Below are 22,586 nucleotides of genomic sequence, written 5' to 3'. Positions count from 1 at the left end.
CAGGCCAGACTGCTTACTACCTAACTGAATCCCTCCCTGCCATTTTATACCTTTCAGCAGATGATCCATGTAAGCTACGAACAGCAAAGGTGAAAGTTTACAGCCTTGTCTAACTCCTGTAAGTACCCTGAACCAAGAACTCATTCTACCATCAATTCTCACTGAAGCCCAATTGTCAACGTAAATGCCTTTGATAGATTTTAATAATCTACCTTTAATCCATAGTCCCCGAGTATGGCGAACAACTTTTCCCTCGGTACCCTGTCATATGCTTTCTCTAGAGCTACGAAACATAAACACAACTGCCTATTCCTCTCGTAGCATTTTTCAATTACCTGGCGCATACTGAAAATCTGATCCTGGCAGCCTCTCTGTGGTCTGAAACCACACTGGTTTTCATCCAACTTCCTCTCAACGACTTATCGCACCCTACCTTCCAAGATGCCAGTGAATACTTTGCCTGGTATACTAATCAATGAGATACCTCGATAGTTGTTGCAATCCTTCCTGTTCCCTTGCTTATACAGTAGATAGGTGCAATTACTGCTTTTGTCCGATCTGAAGGTACCTTACCGACACTCCACGCTAATTTTACTACTCTATGAAGCCATTTCATCCCTGCCTTCCCACTATACTTCACCATTTCAGGTCTAATTTCATCTATTCCTGCTGCCTTATGACAATGGAGTTTATTTACTATCCTTTCCACTTCCTCAAGCATAATTTCACCAACATCATTTTCCTCCTCCCCATGAGCTTGGCTGTTTGCAACACCACCATGATGATTTCCTTTTACATTCAGAAGATGTTCAAAATATTCTCTCCACCTCTCCAGTGATTCCCTGGGATCTATTATGAGTTCACCTGAATTACTCAAAACACTGTTCACTTCCTTTTTCCCTCCCTTCCTAAGATTCTTTATTACTGTCCAGAAAGGTTTCCCTGCTGCTTGACCTAGCCTTTCCAGGTTATTACCAAAATCTTCCCATGACTTCTTTTTGGATTCAACAACTATTTGTTTCGCTCTGTTTCTTTCATCTACGTACCAATCCCTGTCTGCCTCGGCCCTTGTTTGGAGCCATTTCTGATAAGCCTTCTTTTTACGTTTACAGGCTGCTCTCACTTCATCATTCCACCAAGATGTTCGCCTTTTCCCATCTTTACACACAGTTGTTCCTAGGCATTCCCTTGCTGTTTCTACTACAGCACCCCTGTATGCCACCCATTCACTTTCTATATCCTGAACCTGCTTACTGTCTACTTTTCGAAACTTCTCACTAATCATATCCATGTACTTCTGTCTAATTTCCTCGTCCTGGAGATTTTCTACCCTTATTCGTTTGCAGACAGATTTCACTTTCTCTACTCTAGGCCTAGAGATACTTAGTTCACTACAGATCAGATAGTGGTCTGTATCATCGAAAAATCCACGCATAACCCGTACATTCCTAACAGATTTCATGAATTCGAAGTCGGTTATGATATAGTCTATTATGGATGTGGTACCTCTAGCCTCCCATGTGTAGCGGTGAATAGCCTTGTGCTTGAAGAATGTATTCGTAAGTGCTAAACCCATACTAGCACAGAAGTCCAGCAGACGCTTCCCATTCCTATTAGCTTCCATATCTTCCCCACATTTACCAACCACCCTTTCGTATCCTTCAGTTCTATTTCCAAATCTCGCATTGAAATCACCCATTAGCAATATTCTATCCTTGTTGTTGACCCTGACTACGATGTCACTCAATGCTTCATAAAATTTGTCAACTTCGTCCTCATCTGCACCAACTGCCAAATCTACCCACACCATTCGCTCATTTAGTGCCTAACAGAAACTGTGTTGCGTGCAATAGTATTCCTGATGAACTTACCTACCCCATACTCTGTCCTTCCCTTTTTAACACCCGTCAAGCACACTTTATAATGTCCTAGTTCTTCCTCGTTATCTCCCGTTACTCGAATAGCATTTACTCGTAGCACATCCAGATGCATCCTCTTTGCTGACTCAGCTAGTTCTACTTTCTTTCTTCCATAGGACCCATTAATTTATTGATAACTCCCCATCGAATTCCATTTCGTTCGCCAAGGTGTTTCCAAGGAGTCCCTCGCCTGTCAAATGGTAGTGGGACTCCGTTACTCCCATAGGTCCGAGGTTTGCTTAAAATGTTGTGAGCTCGGTAAATTCGTGAAGCAATATGCTACCCTACCTACACACAGTCCAAGTGAGGATACCTCCTCTAACGGGTTTATTGACCACCGGTGGATTGTGTAGTCCTAGCCAGTGCCGGATTAAGGTGTTTGAGGGCCCTGGGCTATTTAAAAATGTGGGGCCCCTTCTTCGTAACATCACGTAAGACTAGCATACTGAAGTCGTTATAGAACTACTTCCACTTAAATTGATGAATAAGGAAGTGTTGAAATAGGCTACAATTTTTCTCTATTTTTCATGTTAATATTTCACAATGCCGAAACATATTTTACATTTGTCTCATCATCACTATCACATCGACATACAAAACAGAACTTACGTTTTTTGGCACCACTAGGATATTTTCTATACATTTTACAAGAACAGCACGTAAACTCCGGCTCATGAACACCTCTGCAGAGGTTCGGACCTGCCTTCGGGCAGAATAACCCTTACCTTACCTTACCTTACAAGAACATTACAGATTTAACTTACGAATGGTTCAATAATCAGAGGTGAACTGGAAGTTCTCTTCCTGATGCAAAGATATAGTATAGCATGCGCATTCCACCGTGCTTCCCCTGTCCCCTCCCACTCACGTCCTACACCTCTTTCCCCTCTGCCCGTACTCGCAAGCTGCCAGATTTAAATTTTCGTCAACAATAACCTTTACAATAATTACAGTGCGTAAGTAGCGAGGATTCGTGTCTCCGGACGGTAATTGATTCTAGCAGTGATGAAATACTAACGCGGACAGCTGATAAGAAGGAAGGAAGGAAGGAAGGAAGGAAGGAAGAGTGCGTGTTCGATATTTTGCGAGCGTAAATATTCATATACATGCACGGAGGTGGAGCAGTAGGCCTTTTTATACAATTTTAGGTTCGGCCAAGGGCCGGGGCCCCTTGGCACGCGGGGCCCGGGGCTGCAGCCCCTTTAGCCCCCCCTTTAATCCGGCCCTGGTCCTAGCCGCCTGAGCACAAGGAGGGCCATGACTCAGAGATGCCCACTCCCATTCCGTAGCAACTGGTCTCCCGACTCTCAGTACCACTTACTAGGCCACTCAGCCGTTGCCGATGGTTCACGAACTAAGACGTGACTACAGTAACCCACACCATAAGCCATACTGCTAGTAAAAAATAAGCAATTAGATGTGGCTGGCGGACTGGCAACAATAGGCAACAATAGGTTGCATGCCGGCATGTGCCGTTTTCCTCAGCGAGCTTACGCGCACAGCGTTTCACAACAACTTAGAGGAGCTTGCGGCCGGCGCGTCGGCGCATTAACACTCACAGTGAATGTGTTTCAAAAGTAAATTTGCTTCACAAGTAATACTTGAATTACGAGCTGAAAGTTTACTGTTTTTTAACGCATTGAGTACAGGCATGAATTTTTCGCATTGGCGATAAACGCGACAAGAATAATTTGAAGAGATTCTGAGCTATCTTAACGAATCAATAATGATTCTAGTTAAGAAAATAGTGATTTTATTTTGCGAATTACAGTGAATTAAAGCAGATCGGTCAGTTTAAAGCGAAATTTACTTATTAGCGATGTGCGAAACTGCAACGAAATTCATGGAAAATAACGAGCTTGAAATTGTTTTCCAGTAATACGGTACTTGTGCGAAAGGAAATAGAAGACAGAATAATTTGTTGTTGCTATTTCCTTTACGTCATACCGTCACAGATAGGTCTTATGGAGACGATGGGACAGGAAAGATCTAGGAATAAAGCGGTCGTGGCCTTAATTAAGGTACAGCCCCAGCATTTGCCTGGTGTGAATATGAGAAACCACGGAAAACCATCTTCAGGGCTGCCGACAGTGGGATTCGAACCCACTATCTCCCGGATGCGAGCTCACAATTGCGTGCTCCTAACCGCACGACCAACTCGCCCGGTCGACAGAATAAGGATTTCTCAATTCGACAGAAATAAAAGCCAAAAAAATAAAGTAGAAGATAAAACATATCAGACGTTGACATGATTACTAGTGAAAAAGCGAAAGGATCCGCAGATGATGAAATACTGCAAGGATTTCAGTGGAATTAGCTAACATTTCCACTATCTCAAATGATGTTGAGATTGTCGCAGGAAATCCGTCCGGTAGACGATATTAATCTGGAGCTATGTTTACTATTAAGTAACTTGTAAATTAGCGCTAAGCGATTAGTCAGTGATGAGCAAGAACTTACTATAACATTAACAAAGTTACTCAAGTGTAAGTTTTGAAATACCCACCAAAATAATAGGAACTCTCTAAATTCTTTTAAGATTTTTCTTTGTATTATTTATGTATGAAAATGTTTAATATTGATTGGTTAGTACTATTTTGATAGTCACATAACAATGAGAACGTTAAATGCTTTAATATTCATGATAATGTATGGAACGGTAAAAATGTGATTTGCTGAAGAAGTACGATTTTCTCTTTTCGCTTTGCTACAAAATGTAAACTCGTTGTTTTGGCTTAGTGGTATGTTTAAAAAATTAATTAGCCCCCTTCCCGCAATAATCTTGGATCTGCCTCTGAGTGCCTTTACGGCCTATACGAGGATGGCTTTGTTCATCTATGGATTTATGGTATACTAACCTATAACCTAGGAATGATATAGGCTTCTGGGCTTATACCGTATCAGGAAAATAAGGTGAAATTCTTGGCGTTTCGCAGAGAATTGTGAAAGCATCAATGGTACGTATCACGTGTTTTTAGTTTCAACCTAAAACACTCTACTTGATCTTTTTAACAGGGACTTGTATTATATTCTCTGTTAGGAGAAGTCAATTACAATGTAATGCATGACGTAATAAGTTATACATTTCCGAGATCAATAGGTCCCTTATCACTAACTTATCATGAGAGACACAATAACCCACCATAGATAACAACACTTAGGAATGATACCAACCTCCCAAACACATCAACAGAGTGAAGACCGCAGTTACTTCCGTCACTAACAAACTCAGACTGGCATAGGCTATTCACAGCACAAATAACGTAATCTCGACTCTGCTGTATCAGTTTCGGAGAAGGTTTGAGGTTGCGATGCAGTAAGTTATATCTCTCGATGACGCAACGCTGTGCCTGCACTGCTATCATATCAAACATGACCCCATAACATTAAGTCAATAGCTGCACTACGCGCTGGGGAGAACCCAAAACATGTGAGAGGTCTGCTACTCGCTGTACTTGGTCGAACACCAGACTTTCCAAGTTCTTTGTAATAATTAAAGAAAAGACGGGCCAAACAATTGATAGGGAATCTACCAACTCGGTGTCAGCCAGTAGTGGCGATTGGAAATTAGGAGTGGGGGGAGGGGGCAAAATCGTATACTGTAGACAACAAAAAATTACCCGAGTCCAAAGGATAATGGGGGATGGGGGGGCGGGGGTAGACGTGAAAAGTTTGAAAATGCTATAAAAATAGTAAGTGGTGATGATTCTTCTTCTTCTTTTCCTACAGATTTTCCCACACCTCTGGGGTCGCGGGTGCGAACTGCGTCGCACATGTGGATTAGGCCCTGTTTTACGGCTGGAAGCCCTTCCTGACGCCAACCCTATATGGAGGGATGTAATCACTATTGCGTGTTTCTGTGGTGGTTGGTAGTGTAGTGTGTTGTCTATACTAATATTATAAAGAGGAAAAATTTGTTTGTTTGTAACGAATAGACTCAAAAACTACTGAACCGAATTTAAAAATTTCTTCACCTATAGAAAGCTACATTGCCAGTGAGTAACATGGGCTGTATTTTATTTTCAAAACAATTCGAGGTGGGGACACCGGGGAGAGATATAAAAATAATAGGCTAATATAGGCAAAATATCGAATTTGTCGTATAATGGCGAGACAAAGCTCAATTTAATCCTCTTGACGCAAAGAACAAAACTCGATAAGCCCTACGGGTCCGAAAACCGTGTTTTAAGGTCCTAAAACCAACCGTTACGGAGATATTGGCACCACACTACACTTGCTCTAGGAATCGGATAAAAGAAATGAAATGCCGTAACCATGGCAACGTCAGCTCCAGGATTCTAGAGCAGCGAGATTATGTACTGTATGTACGTTTGGGCATAGCTGACAACTAAAATTGGTAACGACTTAGTATCTGGACAAAATATACTGTTGTGTAAGGCACTCATACGACTCCTTTGGGCGGGGATGGAAAGGGGGTGAAGTATAGAAATCTTACTATATATAAAATGGATGTATGTGTGTGTATAAATGACACATCTCCTCCTAAACCATTGAATCAATTTCAACCAAACATGGTACACGTATTACTATCGGGAGACGAGCACTGTGGGGGTGAGCCATCCCTAGCGCCCTTAAGGGAGGGGGGTCAGGGGGGGTAGTTATAAAAATAATTGGGAATAGTGTCGAATTCATAGTTTTCGGGGTCGCTGACTTGAAAAGTAATACTCCAGAATTTTTTAAAATCCAAGTTCAGCTCCCTTTTAGGTGGGGAGCGAAGGGGTGGGGGTGAGACATAGAAATAATTAAAAACAGTTTCGAATCCACAGATTTCAGAGTCTCTGAGATGAATAGTAATACTCCGGATTTTTTGCAAGTTCAAGTGGGGGCGAAGGGGGTGAGATATAAAAATAATCGAAAAACTATATATAAAAATCTGATCTTCTTCTTACTATATATAAAATGGATGTATGTGTGTGCGTGGGTGTGTGTGGATGGGTGTGGGTGTGTAAATGACATATCTCCTTCTAAACAACTGGAGCAATTTCACCAAACTTGGTACACTTATCAATTAGTATCAGGAGACAAACCGCCTGGGGGTAAGACACCCCTAGCACGCTTATGGGCAGGGGGCGAGGGGGGTAGTATAAAAATAATCTAGAATATTATTGAATGCATAGTTTTCGTGGTCGCTGAAATGAATAGTGACACTCCAAAATTTTTATAAAGTTCATGTTCAGCCCCCTTTGGGGTGTGGGTGAGGGGGGAGTGAGATATAAAAAATCATCGAAAACAGTGTCGAATCTACAGTTCTCTGTGTCACTGAGATGAATGGTGACAATCCAGATTTTTTCTCTCTTAGGGGTAGGGGGCGAGGGGGGACAGTCTCATTGACAGTTGAAATGCCATAGATCGTATCTATTGTATAGTGCGACGGCTAAATACATATAGTTATCACTTATTAATTTTTGACAGGATCAGATACTTCCCAGTCGATTCGAGCTTCCATAAGGACGAAGTTTTACTCGGAAATTAAATAATCTCCGCCTCTGTGGTGTAGTGGTTAGCGTGATTAGCTGCCACCCCCGGAGGCCCGGGTTCGATTCCCGGCTCTGCCACGAAATTTGAAAGGGCTGGAACGGGGTCCACTCAACCTCGGGAGGTCAACTGAGTAGAGGTGGGTTCGATTCCCACCTCAGCCATCCTGGAAGTGGTTTTCCGTGGTTTCCCACTTCTCCTCCAGGCGAATGCCGGGTTGGTACCTAACATAAGGCCACGGCCGCTTCCTTCTCTCTTCCTTGCCTGTCCCTTCCAATCTTCCCATCCCTCCACAAGGCCCCTGTTCAGCATAGCAGGTGAGGCCGCCTGGGCGAGGTACTGGTCATACTCCCCAGTTGTTGTTTTTTTTTTTGCTAGTTGCTTTACGTCGCACCGACACAAATAGGTCTTATGGCGACGATGGGACGGGAAAGGCCTAGGAGTTGGAAGGAAGCGGCCGTGGCCTTAATTAAGGTACAGCCCCAGCATTTGCCTGGTGAAAATGGGAAACCACGGAAAACCATCTTCAGGGCTGTCGACAGTGGGGCTCGAACCCACGATCTCCCGGATGCAAGCTCACAGCCGCGCGCCTCTACGCGCACGGCCAACTCGCCCGGTCTCCTCCCCAGTTGTATCCCCTGTCCAAGAGTCTGAAGCTCCAGGACACTGCCCTTGAGGCGGTAGAGGTGGGATCCCTCGCTAAGTCCGAGGGAAAAACCGAACCTGGAGGGTAAACAGGTGATGATGATGATGATGAATTAAATAATCTAAAACTTGAAATCAAACACATCTAAACAATTCTAAAATTACATTATAGATCGTAACATATCAATCTGCAAGTCAAAAAGGAATTCCATAAAATTCACATCTAATATAACTAACTGGTAATGCAAATCTTAAAGGTAAATATTCAGAAACTATCCGGGCAACGCCGGGCACTACAGCTAGTGTGAATATGAAGAGGAGAGTTCCCGAGCCAGAAGAATGAATGAGAATCGATTAAAATCCCCGACTCGGCCGGGAATCGAACCCGGGACCTTCTGAACCGAAGGCCAGTACGCTGTCCATTCAGCCAACGAGTCGGACAGAAAAAAAATTTCACCAAAGAAAGAATAATTACGCACGTAGGCCTATTAGAATTAAATAGAAGTACGGTATGATTATGCACTTAAAAAGTCATTTGGTATTTGACTACACACTAACAAAGTAATAGATACTAGATAAAACTGAACAGACGCATTGAATGCAAGTTGCTTTACGTTGCACCGACACAGATAGGTCTTATGGCGACGATGGGAGAAGAAGGGGCTAGGAGTGGGAAGGAAGCGGCCGTGGCCTTAATTAAGGTACAGCCCCAGCATAAGCCTGGTGCGAAAATGGGAAACCACGGTAAACCATCTTAAGGGCTGCCGACAGTGGGCTTCGAACCCACTATCTCCCAAATACTGGACACTGGCCGCACTTAAGCGACTGCAGCTATCGATCTCGGTACGCATTGCATGAGCGAGAATGATAGACTGAGGAATGAGCGCGACAAGCGAGTGTCCTTGGCAAAAATATACCCTATACCAGGGATGGCGAATCTATGCCACTAGGTGACACGCGAACACGATTTCGGTGGCACGCCGCATGAAGTTTTTATATACATCTTTTACTACAGACTAGGCCTATACATATGTCGTGCGTCGTTTAGTCATAGTGTTTTACGAGTAAAAATAAATACAGAAAATCTGGCCGTCAGTCAGTGAGTGAAGTTTGACTTGTGTGAAGTAGCCAGTAGCGGGTAACTATTCTTTGTGTATAACTGTTTATTGTATACGGACCTCACAAACATGTTTCCGGTGCCGAAGAAAAAAAAAACAGAAACAACGATGGTAGTGACCGGATTCTTCAGACCTAAGTGCTTGTTGTGTGTTGCTGAAGACAACATGTTATGAACCTAACATAAATAACATGGCTACGTAGATTCAGCAACAAATTTCACGCTAAATGTGAAATGATATTTCACTTAAAGTTCATTGGCAATATTAGTATTTTTATTTAACGACGAAGTGTTTTACAATGGGTGTTTATTATTCTCAAAACTTACTTATTTAAAAATGTATGTTTGATCAATTTGCAAAATACGACCACGGAACATGCAATAAAATGTATTTACAAGATATAATAAATAAATAAATAAATAAATAAATAAATAAATAAATAAATAAATAAATAAATAAATAAATAACATATTATGGAGCATAATTGGGAATAAGGAAAGGAAGTGGGGGTGGGGTTAGCCAGTCCTTAAAGGAAAATAACAAGTGGCACGGTAAACGGTTCAGAAAAATAAACCAGACTTAAAATGGCACACTAGCTGTAAAAGGTTCGCCATCCCTGCCCTATACACTTCCTGGCAGAACATGCTACAGATTGCTCCGCGGGTCTCTGCTACTTGCTGTGGCGCTGTCCAATTTGGTTAGCCGCGACGAAGACATTTTGTGCGTGTTTCTGCGAAGTATTTTTTTAAAATAATAAAATAAGTTAAAGAACAGAATAAGCTGAAAAGACAATAGGGTTAATACCACTCTTTTCTTATTACTTCCCACTTCCAGGCGCCCAAAATGGAGTAAACATTTATTTTTCTCCCCAAAGCGGAGGTTAGCGGGGAGGGAGGGAGGGGGCAGTCGCTACCCTTGCTCACCGCTACTGGTGACAGCCCTAAATGCAGATCAGTGTTGCTTGCTTGCTTACTTGATTGATTGATTGATTGATTGATTGATTGATTGATTGATTGATTGATTGATTGATTGATTGATTGATTGATTGATTGATTGATTGATTGATTGATTGATTGATTGATTGATTGATTGATTGATTGATTGATTGATTGATTGATAGGCATCTACACGCATAATGATTCTGAGCGAATTGCCAAGTTCATTGAAATTATTTAAGAGGAGAGTAGATAAGTAATTGATAGGGAATATACCAGTAGACGACAGTTCTTAATGCAGATCAGTGATGATTTATTTATTTATTTATTTATTTATTTATTTATTTATTTATTTATTTATTTATTTATTTATTTCTGTCGACTTCGTGCAGTCAAAACCGTTTGCAAATAAGTGGTGGGCAAAAAGTACGCTACTTGCTTTACGTCGCACCGACACAGATAGGTCTTATGGCAACGATGGGACAAGGAAGGGCTAGGAGTGGGAAGGAAGCGGACGTGGCCTTAATTAAGGTACAGTCCCAGCATTTGCCTGGTGTTATTATTAATTTCGTGTGGCTATTTCTAGCCGAGTGCAGCCGTTGTAAGGCAGATCCTCCGATGAGGGTGGGCGGCATCTGCCATGTGTAGGTAACTGCGTGTTAATGTCGTGGAGGATAGTGTTATGTGTGGTGTGTGAGTTGCAGGAATGTTGGGGACAGCACAAACACCCAGCCCCCGGACCATTGGAATTAACCAATGAAGGTTAAAATCCCCGACCCGGCCGGGAATCGAACCCCGGACCCTCTTAACCGAAGGCCAGTACGCTGACCATTCAGCCAACGAGCCTGGTGTGGAAATGGGAAACCACGGAAAACCATTTTCAGGGCTGCCGACAGTAGGATTCGAACCTACTATCTCCCGAATACTGGATACTGGCCGCACTTAAGCGACTGCAGCTATCGAGCTCGGTAAAAGTACGAGAATGAAGCAAATTTTCAAGGATTATGCCAAACATATTATTATTATTATTATTATTATTATTATTATTATTATTATTATTATTATTATTATTATTACTACAGTTTGCTTTAGGTTGCACCGACACAGATAGGTCTTATGGAGACGATGGTTTGCTTGCTTGTTGATGATGATGCTTGTTGTTTTAAGGGGCCTAACATCGAAGGTCATCGGCTCTAGACGATGGTTTAGGAAAGGGCTAGGAGTGGGGAGGAAGCGGCCGTGGCCTTGATTAAGGTACAGCACCAGCATTTGCCTGGTGTGGAAACGGATTATTCATACGTTGACTGGACTACTGGAAGACGAGTTGGAGAATAAACAGAAGGGAATGTAACTTATACTACAGTAGACCTATGGATCTTAAGAAAGTGTCTCACCTGGGCTTTTTAGAGAACTGGCTTTTAGTGCTGGGAGTGTTCGAGGATACGGTCGGCTCGCCTTGTGCAGGTTTTTCCTATTCGATGACCATTAGGTGACTTGCGCGTCTGTGTGTCTCGATCAAGACAGGTGATGATAACGAGGCAGAGGGAAGTGAAACCCGGTATCGGCACATAGCGAAACCCTATCGAATAACACCCAGGAGTATGCTCAAGGTTTGACGTCGCCATCCGACTAACAAATCACCATAAACAGCGTCACATGTCCTTCATATCTTTTGGCATGTGGATCTATTCTACCCATATGGGAAAACCCTACTCAAATGCCTTCTCGGGGCTGAATACTTCCCGTTCCAGCTCTCGCGCCGGATTTTAACACTTTCCAGTCGAGTATATTTTTAAGTGATGAGGTACTCTATCATGAAAATGTCTTAATTTTACGCCTTGAATATGAAGGTGTCCGCCTCTGTGGTGTAGTGGTTAGTGTGATTAGCTGCCACCCCCGGAGGCCCGGGTTCGATTCCCGGCTCTGCCACGAAATTTGAAAAGTGGTACGAGGGCTGGAACGGGGTCCACTCAGCCTCGGGAGGTCAATTGAGTAGAGGTGGGTTCGATTCCCACCTCAGCCATCCTGGAAGTGGTTTTCCGTGGTTTCCCACTTCTCCTCCAGGCAAATGCCGGGATAGTACCTAACTTAAGGCCATGGGCGCTTCCTTCCCTTTTCCTTGTCTACCCCTCCCATCTTCCCGTCCCCCGCAAGGCCCCTGTTCAGCATAGCAGGTGAGGCCGCCTGGGCGAGGTACTGGTCATCCTCCCCAGTTGTATCCCACGACCCAATGTCTGAAGCTCCAGGACACTGCCCTTGAGGCGGTAGAGGTGCGATCACTCACTCAGTCCGAGGGAAAAGCCGACCCTGGAGTGTAAGCAGATTAAGAAAGAAAAGAAAGAATATGAAGGTGAAAATATTTATTTAATTCTGACTTCCTTCAGAGATGCCATGCTGCATACTTTCTGAAATTTCCTCAGTTATTCGAAACAAAAATATAATTTTAATTATTTTAGTCGAAATAACCTGTGAATAAGTCTCATTCTTAGGAGGATACATACGACTGGACTGGACTGGACTGCCACGAAGATTGGCCCCTGAATGAAAATGAGAAAAGATGTATAAATGGAGGAGAAGAAATGCACTATGTTTCTCTATAACATTCCCCCTCCACTTTGACAACATTCGAAGTGGAAATCAGTGTAACTTGAAACGAGTACCGTCTCTTGTACATCCTATGTATGTACAGTAGGCTACATTAGTCCAGTTTCTTAATACGAGGTCGGGGATGAAGTGAGATGAAATGAGTAGTGTTTGTTCAAAACGTGCTATTTATACTGTTTGTTTTAAAAATTTCTCCCACATGTATTGCATTTGTTGAATACTGTCGAATGATATGAGTAATCCAGATCAGAAAGATGTAGCCTAATTCCTTAAAAAAGTAGTGCCATACCCGATTACGAGTACGTTCCATGTGCCTTTAATCATATGTTTCCTTGAGTTTTCCCACAACTTTCTTAGGGTGGAAATAGCGCATTTTGAAGAGACACTCCTCAATTTATATGGCATGAATTTTTGTTGCCGGATGCCTTTTCTGATGCAAACCTCAGTTGAGGATAAAATGAAGACGAAATGAATAATGGCGAATGAGACTGGGTAAGGAATAGGAACAATGAGCTCGTTGAGTTGGAATTAATTCTCTGGAGCCTATGAATAGGAATTGTCCCACCGTTTGCCTGGAAGTGAAAGTGGGAAACCACAGAAAACCATTCTCAGGAGAGCCTACGGTGGGGTTCAAACCCGCACGTTAACACGTGCGGCCACTTCACTCCGCTCTCTTGTACATTCTAGGAATCCTAACATATTTTTAATATTTTGAACTGATCTCTGAACCAGTTACCAGCTTACCAGCCATCTCGTAACACCACTAGGTGCATTACCATGAGGTAGCCAGAAATATCATGATAACATGAGACATAACTGAGATCGAAAGGTTAAATGTCCGGCAGAGCCAGATATCGAAACCTGGAATTTTGGAACCAGAGTGTCATAAGTACACAGAGAATACGAGACCTTTCTGAAATTCACCGGCCGAATTCACCAGCCTAAATAATACGGTGTATATTACGGAGAAGATATATATATGTATATATATAATTATGTATATTTTCTTTGTTCCATTTCTCCGCATGTTTGAAAGAATACGTCTTCTTGAGAGCGAGATTATGGGCCTACCACTTGAAGGTTGTTAAGTTGTTCTTTGATATCACCTCTCAGTGAACCATTTACATCCTTCATGCTTCCAAAGTCTAAGAACCTTGAATGAATTCATCCATGATGGTTTCCGTGTCTGCGCAAAACTATGAATACTGCGATGCTATCTCAAATTTTGGAGTCAAATGTCTACAACAGGGAAAGTGACCTAAGAAATTCTTTGCTTCAGTGGCATTTTAAAGTCACACAATATTCTTTAATACACTCAAAATTGTTCCATGTCCTTCATCAAACAATTTTTGCTCTGTGTTTGTTAGAGTAAAGTCGTTAAGGATATTAAGGTTAAACGTCTCAGTGGAGGACATTCCAGTACTTTAACGTCTAGTTATTTTGATTTTTAATTATTGAATGTGCAGTTAATCTGTACACAGTGTGTTTTTTATATTTATGTATACAATGAGTGGCCAAAAGTCATGGGAAGACACTGAATGTGATGTTAATGACGAGTTGCCCCTCCGCGAGCCCTCAAAACGGCAGCAGTACGGCGAGGCATGGACTCGAAAGGCTGTTGGAATCGTTCTGGAGGGAGCTGAACCCACGCATCTTGCACTGCCACCCACATTAATTGGTCTTATGTAGTTGTTGCGGGGTTCATGGAGCGTACGCCGTCACCTACAGCTCGATTGGATTAAGATCGGGGGAACTGAAGGACCAATCCATGGTCGTAACTTCACTGGAGTGCTCCTCCAACCACATACGTGCCACCACAGAGCGGTGACATGGTGCATTGTCCTGTTGAAACATGGCATATCCATTAGGGTACTCTAGGACCAGAAAGGGATGCAGATGATCTGAAAGAATGTCCACATAACGTGCACCTGTCAGCGCTTCCTGCAGCCGGTTAATGGGCCCTAATTGCGACCACGGGAACGCCGCCCAGAAAAGACCTGAGCCACCTACCGCCTGGACACAACCTTGCTGACACGCAGGATCCATAGCTTCATGGGGAAAACGCCACACCCTCACGCGCCCGTCAGCTCGATACAAGTGGAACTGGGATTCATCGGACCATACTACACGACGCCACTGTTCCATGGTCCAGCGCCGATGTTTGCGGGTCCATGCACGTCGTTGAGTTCTGTGTCGAGGAGTCAGCAAAGGGACACGAGTTGGTCGTCGGCTGGTGAAGCCTATGCTGTGCAGTTGCCTCCTTACAGTCCTGGTAGAAATGTATTCCTGACTCCCAACATTCAACTGGGTGGTGATCTGACTCACAGTAGCCCGTCGAGCGTCCAGAATGGTTCTGCCGAGGCGACGAGATATCCGTTCGTTAAACACGTACGGTTTTCCCATGCGGCGTCTTTATCATCAATTCATCCCCATCACGACGCGCAGGCCGCCTAAGGGACTCAAATCAAAAGACCTGGTGAGCCGAACATAGTCCGCCTCTGTGGTGTAGTGGTTAGTGTGATTAGCTGCCACCTACGGAGGCCCGGGTTCGATTACCGGCTCTGCCACGAAATTTGAAACGTGGTACGAGGGCTGGAACGGGGTCTACTGAGCCTCGGGAGGTCAACTGAGTAGAGAGGGGTTCGATTTCCTCCTCAGCCATCCTGGAAGTGGTTTTCCGTGGTTTCCAACTTCTCCTCCAGGCAAATGCCGGGATGGTACCTACTGTAACCTAAGGCCACGGCCGCCTCCTTCCCTCTTCCTTGTCTATCTCTTCCAAACTTCCCATCACCCCACAAAGCCCCTGTTCAGAATACAAGGTGAGGTCGCCTGGGAGAGGTACTGGTCCTCCTCCCCGGTTTTATTCCACGATCCAGAGTCTGAAGCTCCAAGACACTGCCCTTGAGGTGCTAGAGGTGGGATCCTTCGGCGAGTCCGAGGGAAAAACCGACCCTGGAGGTTAAACAGATGAAGAAGCAGAAGAGCCGAACATGTCCTAGGACACTCCCGGCACTAAAAGCCATACGCCATTCCATTCCACTCCATTCCACTGGTCTGCATACAATGAATAAATGTGGTGATAATGTTATGAGATAGACAGGTTGGTTTTTTTTTTTTTTTTTTTTTGCTAGTTGCTTTACGTCGCACCGACACAGATAGGTATTATGGCGACGATGGGACAGGAAAGGTCTACTAGTGGGAAGGAAGCGGCCGTGGCCTTAATTAAGGTACAGACCCAGCATTTGCCTGGTGTGAAAATGGGAAACCACGGAAAACCATTTTCAGGGCTGCCGACAGTGGGGTTCGAACCTACTATCTCCCGAATACTGGATACTGGCCGCACTTAAGCGACTGCAGCTATCGAGCTCGGTGAGATAGACAGTAGGCAATGGTATGGTGGTAAACGGGGTTAAAAGTGAGGTTGTGAGTTTCACTCATAGGAAAAGTCCTCTCAGTTTTAATTTCAGCGCTGATGGGGTGAAAATTCCTTGTGGGGATTACTGTAAGTACCTAGGTGTTAATATAATGGGGTAATCATATACATGGGATTATAAATGAAGGGTGCAGATTTCTGCACATGGTTATGAGGGTGTTCAGGGGTTGTAGTAAGTATGTAAAGGAGAGGATACATAAGTCTTCGGTAAGACCCGAACTAGATTATGGTTCCAGGATTACTTTATTCAGGAATTGGAAAAATCCAAAGAAAAGCAGCTGGATTTGTTCTCGATGATTTTCGACAAAAAAAGTAACGTTAAAAAAATGCTGCAAAGTTTGGTCTGGGAAGACTTGGGAGAAAGGAGATGAGCTGATCGACTAAGTGGTGTGTTACGAGATGTCAGTGGAGAGATGGCGTGGAATGACATTACTAGACGAATACGTTTGAGTGGTGACTTGAAAAGAAGGAAAGATCAGAAATATGAAGATAACTTTGGAATTCAAGAGGAAAATTGGGACAAATTTCCGTTTATAGGAAATTAGGGATTGGAATAACTTATCAAGGGAGAGCTCAATTTTCAATTTCTTCGCAATCATTTAAGAAAAGGCTAGGAAAACAACACACAGGGAATCTGCCACCTGGGTAACGTTCCTAAATGCAGATCAGTAGTGATTTATTGATTGATTGATTGATTGATTGATTGATTGATTGATTGATTGATTGATTGATTGATTGATTGATTGATTGATTGATTGATTGATTGAAAGACTAGGTTATAGATCCAACATAGAAGCGGCTCGGGCGAGCTCGCAGTGCACTAAACAGGTTTGCCAACGTCGGCGTATTATTCACAGATACTGAATATCACGAAGGATGAACGGTAAAATTAGGTTAAAGCTATGCTACTAACAAGACAACAGGAACAAAGAAAATGGTGGCATTATTTAGTTTCAGGCTGTTTCTGTTTTAATTCTTCTACCTCGTATATAAGTAAGAATACGTTTTGGGGCAAGTACGTTGGTCTCTGCCATGCATTTCCTCTCTGCTACTTCAAGTCTCGTAAAACATTTGTCTTCTGTGATTCCAACATCCGAACCGAATACCAAAACGCCACCGAAAAATAATTTACACTTTGGCAAGCTTCAGTTAATACTGTCGACTGTCAACAACAATGCATTGTAAAGGCTTCCGGCAACGAACGGAACTTTTACAATCATATTCCTTTCATGCATTGTTGTACCGAATAGAATCTGTCTGTTAAGTCATCAGCCCAGAGGCTGGTTGGATCCTCAGATAGCACCACCAAAGGCTATGCAATTATAGGAAAACCACAAAAACCAATGGCAGAGCCCAAATGAGGCGTACTAGGCAAGATGAGGAGTGAGGTAGTTTGCCATTGCTTTCCTCACTGGACCAGAAGGTGCCACTGCAGCACGACTGATCCTATGAGCAACACCTTTCATAACACTCTGACACTATTTGTACTCCAAATGTCATTACTCAGCACCGCTCATACCCCAGCAGCTTCCATATTGTCACAGCCATGGATGAGACTGGGACTTCGGTGGAAGCTACACTTTGCTCTGGCCTGTGCCAAGAGACAGATACAAAAATACTGCATCCATCAAGAAATGGCAACAGGCACCCGAATAGAATATCAATATATAATATTATGAGTCGTTTTACACAAAATAATAATAAAAACTGTAAAAATACATTTATATGCACATATGTCAAGAATATACACGCGTCCCCTTATATTCATTTATATGCACTATAAAACTTAGCCATTCGATTTCAGATGGTATGAATAGCCTTTATTTCTTTTGGATATATTATTTCTTGAAACAAACAAAACATGCAAATATGCCCAAATGCGCCCTCTAATGTTGATATTCCGGTTCACTCTCTGCCATTCAGCCTCAAGAACCTTCAAAAATGTCGGTGGGAACTGCATTTAAAAATCTACAGTGTACGAGTGTACAGCGTACAGTGTTTTGGGTAATTCAGGTGAACTCATAAATAGATCCCAGGGAATCACTCGACATGTGAAGGGAATATTTTGAAAATCTTCTCATAGTATAAGGAAATCTTCCTTGTGGTGCCGCCAACAACAGAGCTCATGGGGAGGAGGAAAATGATGTTGGTGAAATTACGCTTGAGGAAGTGGAAAAGGTGGTAAAAAAACTCCATTGTCATAAAGCAATAGCAATAGATGAAATTAGATCTGAAATAGTGAATTATAGTCAGAAGGAAGGGATAAAATGGCTTCATAGACTAATAACATTAGCATGGAGTTTTGGTAAGGTACGTTCAGATTGGACAAAGGGAGTAATTGCATTTATCTACATGCAAGCGAACAGGAAGGATTGCAGCAACTATAGAGCTATCTCATTTATTAGTATGCCAGACAAAGTATTCGCTGGCATCTTGGAAGGGAGGGTGCGATCAGTGGTTGAGACGAAGTTGGATGAAAGCCAGTGTGGTTTCAGACCACAGAGGGGCTCTCAGGATCAGATTTTCAGTATGCGCCAGGTAATTGAAAAATGCTACGAGAAGAATAGACAGTTATGTTTATGTTTCGTAGATCTACAGAAAGCGTATGGCAAGGTACCGAGTGAAAAGTTGTACGACATACTGCGGGACTATGGGATTAAGAGTAGATTATTCAAATCAATCAAAAACATTTACGTTGACAATTGGGCTGCAGTGAGAACTGATGGTAGAATGAGTTCTTTGTTCAGGGTACTTACAGGGGTGGGACAAGGCTGCAATCTTTCACCTTTGTTATTCGTAGTTTACGTGAATCATTTGCTGAAAGGTATAAAGTGGCAGGGAAGGATTCAGTTAGGTGGAAATGTAGTAAGCAGTCTGGCCTATGCTGACGACTTTGTCTTAATGGCAGATTGTGCTGAAAGCCTGCAGTCTAATATCTTGGAACTTGAAAATAGGTGCAGTGAGTATGGTATGAAAATTAGCCTTTCGAAGATTAAATTGTTGTCGGTAGGTAAGAAATCCAACAGAACTGAATGTCAGATTGGTGATACAAAGCTGAAACAGGTAGATAATTTCAAGTTTTTAGGATGTTTCTTCTCCCAGGATGGTAATATAGTGAGATTGAATCAAATTGCAGTAAAGCTAATGCAGGTAGCTCACAGTTGCGATCAACAGTATTCTGTAAGAAGGAAGTCAGCTTCTGGACGAAACTATCTTTACATCGGTCTGTTTTCAGACCAACTTTGCTTTACGGGAGCGAAAGCTGGGTGGACTCAGGATATCTTATTCATAAGTTAGAAGTAACAGGCATGATGGTAGCGAGAATGATTGCTAATACAAACAGATGGGAACAGTGACAGGAATGTACTCAGAATGAGGAGATAAAGGCAAAGTTTGGAATGAACTCGATGGATGAAGCTGTACGCATAAACCGGCTTCGGTGGTAGGGTCATGTGAGGCGAATGAAGGATAGGTTACCGAGGAGAATAATGCACTCTGCTATGGAGGGTAAGAGAAGTAGAGGGAGACCAAGACGACGATGGTTAGACTCAGTTTCTAACAATTTAAAGATAAGAGGTATAAAAATAATTGGGGCCTCAGCCCTAGTTTGCAAGTAGAGGATTGTGGTGACGTTTAATAAATTCACAGAGGTTTGAAGACTGAACGCTGAGAGGCATAACGGTCTATAATGGTGTTGTATGTACTATGTATGTATACGAGAATATGCTGTTCAACACTTAATTCAGAAGCCATGAAAGGTACCAAACCGATGAATTACTGCTGTATAAGAAGGAATCACGCTGTAGGGAAGCTCATCGGAGACTAGCTGGAATGATACCATCACTAGGCCAGGTGGCTATTGCATCATCCAGCCACCCTGACACAGTACAGGAAATAACCGGCAACTCGACTGAGGCTTGCACTGTATAACAGCATCTTCTAGCTTGAGGAAAGGAACGGGAAACTACCTCACTCCTTATTTTCCTATTACGCTTCTTCAGTAATGCCTCCTGTGACAGCTGATGAAGTATTTGTAGGGGATCCAACCAGCCATGTGGTTGAGTATCCAACAAGTAATACTAATAAAGAAATGCACTGCTCAACAACACATGCCGTTTATCAAGCTGTCCCAAATAGCAAATTACGTGGCATGGTTTCACTCCACTGATACTGCATACGAGTTTCGTGTACGCAGTTTCACTTTTGTTGGAAGGAGTGAGTTAGCAACGTCATTGTATATGACGATGTTGTAATGTTAAGCTAGTAGTAAGCTCAACCTATAATATTGTAAGTCGTAATCTTAGGCTCTGGAAATACTAATGTTTTGTGTGAATTTGTATATGATGATGCTGGATTTAGAACGTTAAACTAGTAATGTTTCCTGTAATATTTTCTTTCCATGGAATTACTTGTACACTTGTTGTTTGTGCTGTTGTTGTTGTTGTTGTTGGATAATTATGTTTTAAATTTACTTTATTATCACACTACTGTAAGTGCTCATTGCCATCGGGATATTTCCCAATTGAGATGAATTTGTTAATAATAATAATAATAATAATAATAATAATAATAATAATAATAATAATAATAATAATAATAATAATAATAACTGCCTACCGTTCGTGTCGCTATGCATTTCCTCTCAGGAGATAAAGGGTTCGAATACCACTGTGTAATTAATTCGTCTGTTAATACTCTAAAATGTCGTGATAATGCCTTTCACATAGTAGGTGAAACAGTAGCATTTATGAATGATAATATGTGACATAATATCACAAAAGATAACATAGTTGAAGATAATCTCGGACATTTAAATCAAATTAAATGACTTAATGATTATATAATATAATACATTGATAAATAGTTCTGTTTATGTTGAGTGTTGCAGAAGTTTAGATTAATGTTTGTATTTATCTCTTCTGTATTATTATGTTTTTATCGGCTTGTTGTCTGTGCTGGTAATAATATTAGATTTCTTAAAATGAAACTCACCGAGCTCGATAGCTGCAGTCGTTAAGTGTGGCCAGTATCCAGTATTCGGGAGATAGTAGGTTCGAACCCCACTGTCGGCAGCCCTGAAAATGGTTTTCCGTGGTTTCCCATTTTGACACCAGGCAAATGCTGGGGCTGTACCTTAATTAAGGCCACGGCCGCTTCCTTCCCACTCCTAGCCCTTTCCTGTTCCATCGTCGCCGTAAGACCTGTCTGTGTCGGTGCGACGTAAAACAACTAGCAAGAAGAAGAAGAAAATGAAACTCAATAAAACTACGACCTTCGCACGTGCCTATCTTCCACGTCATGGGCAATAGATTACGGGACATGCATTGACAGTTCAGCTGTATCCTATTTGGTCAGACCAGCGTTCACAGACAGACAGCGCTCAGCCGACTTCAGTCCAGCCTAATCACCAGCATAAAGCTGGTTGGATCCTCATTAATCACAATCGTAGGCTATGAGCTTATAAGAAAACTCCAAATCCCAAAGCAGTATTATAATTGAACATATTAGGTATAGAGTTACCGGATCAGTGAAATGAACGAAGAATATATCGACAATGTTGTGAGATGGACAGCAGGCAATGGTATGGTGATTAATGGGGTTAAAAGTCAGATTGTGGGTTTCACTAATAGGAAAAGTCCTCTGAGTTTTAATTACTGCGTTGATGGGGTGAAAGAAGTTCCTTGTGGGGGATCACTGTAGGTACCTAGGTGTGTTAATATAAGGAAGATCTTCATTGTGGTAATCACATAAATGGGATTGTAAATAAAGGGTACAGATCTCTGTGCATGGTTATAAGGGTACTTAGGGGTTGTAGTAAGTATGTAAAGGAGAGGGCATATACATCTCTGGTAATACCCTAACTAGAGTATGGAACCCTCATCAGTATTACTTGATTCGAGAGCTGGAAAAATCCAAAGAAAAGCAGCTCGATTTGTTATGGGTGATTTTCGACAAAAGAGTTGCGTTACGAAAATGTTTCAAAGTTTGGGCTGGGAAGATTTGGGAGAAAAGGGACGAGCTGTTCAAATACGCGGTATGTTTCGAGCTGTCAGTGGAGATATGGCGTGGAATGACATTAGGAGGCGAATACGTTTAAGTGGTGTTTTTAAAATGAGGAAAGATCACAGTATGAAGATCAAGTTGGAATTCAAGAGGACAAATTGGGGTAAATATTATTTTATAGGAAGGGGAGTTAGGAATTGGAATAATTTACCAAGGGATATGTTCAATAAATTATCAAGTTCTTTGCAATTATTTCAGAAAAGCTTAGGTAGACAACAGATAGAGAATCTACCACCTGGGTGACTGCTATAAATGCAGATCATTGGTGATTAATTGATTGATTGATTGATTGATTGATTGATTGATTGATTGATTGATTGATTGATTAATTGACTCGTGGGAACATGACGAAATTGAATAATGATGGTGGGGA

At 42.3% G+C, this 22,586-nt stretch overlaps 1 protein-coding gene across 1 annotated transcript in view; it reads right to left on the bottom strand.

Annotated features, from left to right (window-relative positions):
• Positions 1 to 5,137, bottom strand: part of LOC136876372 (sodium-independent sulfate anion transporter) — a 116,546-nt gene extending 111,409 nt beyond the window's left edge. The window contains exon 1 of the mRNA XM_068228412.1: positions 5,094 to 5,137. The gene's annotated coding sequence lies outside the window, so the exon portion shown is untranslated. The remainder of the gene's footprint in view (positions 1 to 5,093) is intronic.
• Between the last annotated feature and the right edge of the window lie 17,449 nt (positions 5,138 to 22,586).

Source organism: Anabrus simplex, chromosome 6, assembly GCF_040414725.1.
Source record: "Anabrus simplex isolate iqAnaSimp1 chromosome 6, ASM4041472v1, whole genome shotgun sequence".
Lineage (NCBI taxonomy): Eukaryota > Metazoa > Arthropoda > Insecta > Orthoptera > Tettigoniidae > Anabrus > Anabrus simplex.
This window is presented reverse-complemented; position numbering and strand designations above follow the sequence as displayed.